Source organism: Palaemon carinicauda, chromosome 22, assembly GCF_036898095.1.
Source record: "Palaemon carinicauda isolate YSFRI2023 chromosome 22, ASM3689809v2, whole genome shotgun sequence".
Taxonomy (NCBI): Eukaryota; Metazoa; Arthropoda; class Malacostraca; order Decapoda; family Palaemonidae; genus Palaemon; species Palaemon carinicauda.
In genome coordinates this window covers 105,282,803-105,291,234 of record NC_090746.1, presented here as the reverse complement: position 1 = coordinate 105,291,234, position 8,432 = coordinate 105,282,803, and positions in this window count along the sequence as shown.

The window sequence follows — 8,432 nt, the reverse complement described above, 5'->3', positions numbered from 1 at the left end:
ACCCTGGACCCTCGGGCTTATGCCATGGACGCATTACCCCGGGATTGGAACCATTAGAAGAAGATTTCCCTATCTCCCCCAGGGAATCTTCTAAAAACTTTTACACAAACTACGCTCCTTCCCGGGCGCAGTGGCTTTAGTACCACCTCACTGGACAAGAACAGTTGGTTTCCTCTCCTCCTCGAGTTGAAACTCAGTCCCATCCGGATCCCGTTCCTCAAACTGACCCGAGTATCCAAACTCACTGTGTCAGATTACTCAAGGATAGCCAAAACTCTAACTTTGTGGACTACAGGAAGTTGGCAGCTCGTAGAGATGCGAACATTGAACCGGAAACGATCTCTTCATCGAATGGGACAAAAAAGGGACTCGACAATTCGCCAATATGATTCGGCCGTTAACAACTAGTAGGTCCCCTAAGAGTGCAGACCATACTCGTATGTCCCCGCATTTAGCCATCTCTTTCTTGAGGTTCCTATTTGACAAAGGCCTAACAGTTAGCACTTTAACCACCATCAAGTCAGCTTTGAAGAAGATCTACCTTGTTGGGTTCAACATTAACCTAGCTGATTCCTATTTCTCATCAACCCCAAAAACATGTGCTAGGCTTCTACCTTCGGTTCGGCCACAAAAGGACTCTTGGTCTCTGAACGGTGTTCTCAAACTTGCGATGGACACGGACAATGAATCCTGCTCTTATATCACTCGTCTTAGGAAGACTTTATTTCTAACGGCTATAGCTTCAGGTGATGGAACATCAGAACTAGCAGCTCTCACGAAACCCGGAAAACATAGATTTCCTCCCTTCAGCCGAAGTACTCCTTTCCAGACAAAGCTTCCCTAGCTAAAAAATGAGGATCCGCAAAATAGGTGCTCCTCTCGGAAGATTATTCTTCATCCCCAGGATTTTTCTCCGTGTACAGTCACACTCTCAAGCCCCTTTTTAGCTAGAACTGCCACCCGCTCGTCTGGCTCCTTGGTTATCAGGGAACAAGGAGGTACTATTTCCATTCACGGTATCAGGCAACAAATCCTCTACTTCATTAAACATACTAATCCGGAATCATTTCCCCAGGCTCATGATATACGGACAGTAGATGCCTCCAACAATGATTTCCAGAACAGGGACTTTGATGATTTTAAAAAATATACGGGTTGGAAATCCCCTATGGTTGTCAAACGCCAATATCTAAAGATCTTACAGGCCCTTAAATACCCAACGATGGCAGAGGGGAGCCTTATCTCTCCCCATTAATCTCCTCTTCTTCCTTTCTTCCATCTCTTCTCTTCTCCCTCCTACCCGCCACTCACACCACGTCGCCGCTCTCCTTGGTAGTTTGTTAGCCCTATGATATTTGCCATGTTTAATTCCTATGGTTTAACTGTTATTGTAGTTACCGTTCCTTTAATGTTTAGATATACTTAGACATGTAAGGTTTGATGCCTTTTGCGATTCGACACTCAGTTGGTTCCTTGTCGTCATGATTATTTAACCTTACGTTCCCTATGTCATTTGGCTGGTTGGTAATTGGACGATTACTTTATTATATCATAGTATTGTCGTACATGGTGATTGTATTCTCCTCATTATGTTATTAATTTATTGGGTTTGGAAGGCATTCTCTGGTACTTTTTCGCCGGCCGTCACAGGTTCGACCCAGAAAAGGGATTTTGACGAAGGAAAAATCTATTTCTGGGGAGAGACCTGTGACGCCCGGCGAAACCCTTCCCGATGATTTTTGTACAGACCCACCCTTTCCTTGCCAAGCCATATGTTCTTGCAGAAGGATGACCTAGTGAGCGCGAGTGGTGGGTGTCGGTAGGGTAACCCAACTGTATTCTCTAGGGCCTGTCACGGCCCTCCCCCTTTGATGAAGGGATTATCTAAATGGAAGACAGCCTGTGAATAGTGTTTTACAAACGCCCTTGTTAGATATACGACACCAACAAGGTGCTCGCGCGAGGGTTGTAACCTCTGCATTCCATGCTTTTAATTTTCTCTGGTATATTTGGAAGATTTATATCAGAAAAAGTACAAAGAAGGACTTTTTCGCCGGGCGTCACAGGTCTCTCCCCAGAAATAGATTTTTCCTTCGTCAAAATCCCTTTTTGATATGAAACTTCAAGATTATTCAGGAAATTCTTAAATATTTAGTTTTACTTGATGAAAAGATTTATATTTTGTAGAATACTTGGTTCTTAAGCTAAACTTTAAGGGGTTTAGGAATTGCAGCCAAGTCACTGTTTCGTAGGAAAGAGAAATAATCAGGACATGATCAATTACTTAGGAATATGAGAGGATTAATTACCAATAGGGAAGATAAAAAAAAAAATCAATCGGTTTAAAACAATATAGTGAATGACTTTGAGATTGTTGCATTTTGAAAGAGTATGTTAAAGTTAGTAGTTTTAAAATAACTTACAGATTTAGGGGGTAATGTGGTTGAAAATTTAAAATGGAATATAAATGTAAATTATATCATTTAAGCCTTGTCAAAAGGGGATTCATGTGTAAAATTGCTTTGCAAGTCTTAAAATAACTTCTTATAAATTGGATGCGAATAGAAAAGGGCAATTAAGCTGATGTCAAATGCTTAGTTGCTTTCTATGTACAACAAGGTACAGTACTATGTTTTGCTATTTACGATTTTATTAGATACAAATATTAATCATTAAAAGTTAACCGAGATTTTATAACTCAACTGTATGTTTGTTAGAATGATTATTTCAAATATTTTGTTGTAAATAATAGGAGCTACTTGTCAAGTTCTATTGCTTAAGAATAATTGGTATACAAGAGGTTGAGTTCTTGATGATAATTTATGGCCAAAAAAATTACATCCCTCTGTCATTAGATAACTACGTATATTGGATAAGTAAAGGTAGATGGACCAACATTTTGACGTCAGTAATATGGGTATTACTGAATACTTTAGGCCTATCCTAGGTTCATTATAGTCAGGAAACTGGAAAGGTTTATCCATGATGATGTGTAAAAGATATTTGGATATCTAATTAGAATAAACTTCCTCGTTTATAACAGAAATGAGACTTCGTAAGTTGAGCAATTGTGGAGTTTAGCAAGGTGGTGTGTGGTTCGGTTAATTCTCAATATCCCCCATCAGTAATGGTAAAGCATAAGATTTTTCCTATTTTCAAAAGTAAAATTGATAGGGAAGACCAGTCATATACAATAGAGCTTGACTCTAAAACTTTTACTGAGTAAACTAATCCAAGAAATACCTCATTTGACCTATAGAGGCAAGCAAAGTGTCTATCGTTGCCTTTGGTATCAATATTACTCTGAATGTGAACTTGTACAAATAGAACTAGGTTTATTTGGAAATAGTCTACTGAACAAAGGTTCAGAGACTCGTGACTTATATTTCCATCTTAGTTTTGAGAAATGCACAAAATCTGCTTCACTCATAAGAACTCGTGACTTATATTTCTATCTTAGTTTTGAGAAATGCACAAAATCTGCTTCACTCATAAGAAGTGTTGAAGCCTAAGGTTTTGTTCAGTTTTAAAAACTGAGATAAAAATATTAAAATATTCTCATGATTCTCTGAACAATCTTTGTTCAATAGACTATTTCCAAAAAAGCCTAATTTGATTTGCATAGGCTCACCTTGTTAGTAATATCAATACTAAAGACACTGTCTGTCAGACTTTTGCTTTAATCTATTGGGCAAATAGGATAGTTTGCTCAGCAGAAATTTTCCAGAGTCGAGCTCTACCGTACAAGCCTGGTCTTACCTATCAATTTCAATTTTGAAAATGAGAAAAATATTAGGCTTTACCATTAAAAAAGGGGATATTCAGAATAGATTGACGCCCACACCAACTTGCTGAATTAAACAATTACTCAACTTAAGATGCCTTATTTCTGGTATGAATGAAGTTAATTCTAATTAGTCATCAACTGCCCGTTTCACAATATCCTTAATAAACATTTTCCTGCTTTCTGACCAAATGAATCTAGGATATGATTAAAGTAGTCTGTAATACACACATTACTTTCATCAAAATGTTGGCCCACCTACTTTTACTTATTCAATATATGTAGTTATACTATTAGCAGAAGTATGTCACTTTTTGCCATAAATTATTATTAAAAACTCTTACCTCTTGTATTTTAAACAGTTTCCTGTATGCCAATTATTTTTTTTTATGAAACATAACTTATAAAGTATCTTATTATTTACAAATTAATTTGCTATATGTAACATACCTTCTAATTGATCATTATATTTTTTAGTATACCTTGTCAAGATATTAATAATTTTGCAATAACTTTGTAACATCGGAGGAATTAAAAAATAAAATTCATATAAAGTATTCTCATTCTTTAATTTAGTTTCCCCTGGTAACACAAAAAAAAAATAATCATTGAGAAAAAAAAAACACGTAAATCCAATGACTAGGAGTGTTCTCCCTATTTTAAACCTCATATGACCGAGTATTCTCCCTAAGCGGCCCCCTACCTCTTCAAGCACCAGCAAATGCCTTATTCCCCCCGAAAAAGAGCTAAAAGGTTCATGAAATAGTCCTCTCTCCTAACCAGTCACTTGTCCATTTGGACTGTTGTTGCCTCCCCATATACAGTTTGTTCACTCCTCCACTGGTGGGATGAAAGCAGCAGTACCAGTGTTTCATGAATACAAAGTACATAGTCAAGATGGCCGAACTGTCTCGCATTTCCTATTCGACTAAAGTTCACTTCTTGATCCAGCTAACTGTCTAAGTAGATTTCATCTTCAATAAAGTCATGATAATAATGGCCTTACTTGCATTGGCTAATATTCCTCAAAAGCCTCTGAATTTCATTCAATCTTGAAGCTATTGGATTTAAATTGTAGGTAGAAAAGTATACCTAGATATATAACTATGACTTTCAATTAACAATATATCTGAAGTAAAACTTAAAAATTTGTTTAAGACTTTTATTGTAGAAGATCAAATGCCAAACATAAGACAGGTTTCATTGTAATCAGTTTTGTTTTACAATTGAAATACAAACACTGTGAAGTCAATGACATATATCCATCAGATTCATGAGACCCCTTTTTCTGAAAGCTTTAAATGCCCTAGATTCAAAGAAAATTTAACGTTTGTCATACACAAAGCTCACAATCCAACCAAGAAAGACTTAAAAGAGTCACCCTTGAACCTATATGGTGCTGTGACTGACAAAACGTCCGGTTTTCTTTGTTCTCTGGTCAGTGTCAGTTTTCTTTTTTATGAACAACTGTTTGGTGCATTTGAAGCTCAGCATCTGGGTTTAAATTTTTTATGATCGTGTAAGTAAGTAGTGCTTTCTCTAATAGAAAGATAAAATTATTAATAAAAAAAAAAAAAGAAAAGGAAAGCCCACCAAGGCCATCCCCTGTCCCACCTAGTAACCAGAAACTTGAGGCGAAGTTATCTTTTTCAGGACGCAATGTTACTAAGCCCTTGAATGCTTTCCTTTTCCTTCTTTTTTTTCTTTTTAATTGATAATTTTACAACAATGATATCAGGATTGTAATTTAATGACTTCAGTAATAGTTTAGAGCTCTCCTGAAGTTAATGGTAAAACATTCATGTCATAATTCACTTCTCTATAAAGCAGATTCCAGCGATTACAGCTACATTAATTCTATAATGACATGAAATTATACACTTGGACATGAAAAAATAAGGATAATTCTAGAATGGTAAGAAAATAAAAATCTAAAAGAAACAAAAGTGTCATTTTAAGGTCTTTGTGCAATTTCAGAACGATCCATTACTACAGACACCTGAAGCTCACTGAAAAGCAGACAAGATTCACAAATGCCAATTTGCCTCCCTGTCTCGTCCCATTTAATGCACATGATTGAGTCAGGTAAAAGAGAAGAAGACGTGCAAGGCTACTGCCCTGACCATCCTTGCCACTCCTCCCAGCAGACAGTCAGATCGGACCGAAGTACGCATTCACCTTACACGTGGACACCTGAATCACTTTAGTGTGTAATAAAGTTTTCGAATGCAAACCCTAAAAAGCGAGTTCAACCTGAAACACTTCTCAAAGTTAACGAAACTATTAAAACAGTTTATGAAAATGGCTTGCTTTATACGTGCAGATGGCAGTTTTAAGAAACATACTCCAATTCAATATTTACCTACAGTTTGAGGTGGATTAAGTTTTAATCCACAGTTGACATAAGTCCTAATGAAAAAAAATTAGGCCTAAAACCAATACCCACAAAATATGCAATATGAGAAGGCTATGTCTTATACACCTATAAAATGAAAAAAGTTAACCCTACTTCATAATATCCTAAGGTTTTGATCCTTTCATATACTATCTTCAGCTTATAATACCTTACTATTATATACTATCCTCAGCTTATAAGCCCTTAATATACTATCATTATCTTATAATTATTCATAATTCACTCATCTTATAATCTCTTACTATACTATCACGAGTGTGTATTTCCTGACTAATGTATCCTCAACCAATAATCAAAGGAGACGATTCTTTATTCATTACGTATTTTACGCAGGTCCTGTGTAATTTAATATATCACAACAATTTACGGTCAAAATAGTTATGATCAAGCTAATTTTAGTAATCAAAATAATTTGATACTTTCTGGACTTTTGTCCCTCAGTAGACTAGATTAATCCAACCTGAAATGAAATTTCAAATTTCTTTATAAAGTTGCCAAAATGAGCTCAGACATAAGTGAGACAGACGGAGATAATGTTCGCCGAGTATAACAGTCTCTACTGAAAACCGACACAAGATAAACAGATATTAAATGAAAGATAATATTTTAGTATCATTTGGAACAAGTGGGTCTCTGAGCTCCCAAGTACTTTACAGTGTAAGACCGCTGAAAAAAAAAAAAGATTACCAACGAAAGCAAATATATCTTTACATTATCAAATATTTAATTATCTATAATACCCAGTAGTTCACAAACATGATGACATTTAATAATGTTAAATTCATTACGTATTTTTATTTAGAATAGGTATGAAAATAGAATCTTTTTCATAATATGATATTTTAATTATAAAATAAATTTTTGAATATACTTACCCGGTGAATATATAATAGCTGCTGCTCCAGCGGCTCGACAGAAAACACACACAAAAACTCGCGAGCGATCGCTATGAAGGTTGCGGGTGTGCCCACCAGCGCCAACTATCGGCCAGATACCGCATATACATGTAAACAGACCCAATTTTTCTCATCCCGCTGGGTCTCTATCGGGGAGGAAGGGGGGGGGCCTTTAATTTATATATTCACCGGGTAAGTATATTCAAAAATTTATTTTATAATTAAAATATTTCTAAATATTTAACTTAGCCGGTGAATATATAATAGCTGATTCACACCCATGGTGGTGGGTAGAGACCAGAGTTAATTAAGTTTACAGCGTATATGCTTAGAGTTTTTGACAGTTATATCATAACAAAACCCAAATATATAAAGGTACCTGGTAAGGAAGTTGACTTAGACGATTACTCTGCCTTATTAGTCTGTCTTCCTCACGAAGCCCAGCGATCCTCTTAGGATGCTGAAAGATTCCCAGGAGCTGAAGTATTAAGGGCTGCAACCCATACAACAGGACCTCATCAAACCCCTAATCTGGGCGCTCTCAAGAAATGACTTTGACCACCCGCCAAATCAACCAGGATGCGAAAGGCTTCCTAGCCTTCCGTACAACCCAAAAAAACAATATTAAAAACATTTCAAGAGACAGATTAAAAAGGATATTGGAATTAGGGTAATGTAGTGGTAGAACCCTCACCCACTACTGCACTCACTGCAACGAATGGACCCAGTGTGTAGCAGTCCTCGTAAAGAGTCTGGACATCTTTTAAGTAAAATGACGCGAACACTGACTTGCTTCTCCAAAAAGTCGCGTCCATAATACTTTGCAGAGATTTATTTTGCTTGAAGGCCACGGAGGTTGCTATAGCTCTAACTTCGTGCGTCTTAACCTTAAGCAAACATTGGTCTTTCTCATTCAAGTGAGAATGAGCTTCTCGTATTAAAAATCTGATAAAATATGACAAAGCATTCTTTGACATAGGCAATGATGGTTTCTTAACTGAGCACCATAATGCCTCAGATTTACCTCGTAATGACTTAGTACGAGCTAAATAGAACTTAAGAGCTCTAACAGGACATAATACTCTTTCCAGTTCGTTGCCTACGATCTCTGATAAGCAAGGAATATCAAAAGATTTAGGCCAAGGACGAGAAGGCAGTTCATTTTTGGCCAGGAAACCAAGTTGAAGTGAACAAGTGGCTTTTTCTGTAGAAAAGCCGATGTTCTTACTGAAGGCATGAAGTTCACTGACCCTTTTAGCCGAAGCCAAGCACACTAGGAAAAGTGTCTTGAGGGTGTGATCCTTCAGGGAGGCTGAATGTAATGGCTCAAACCTGT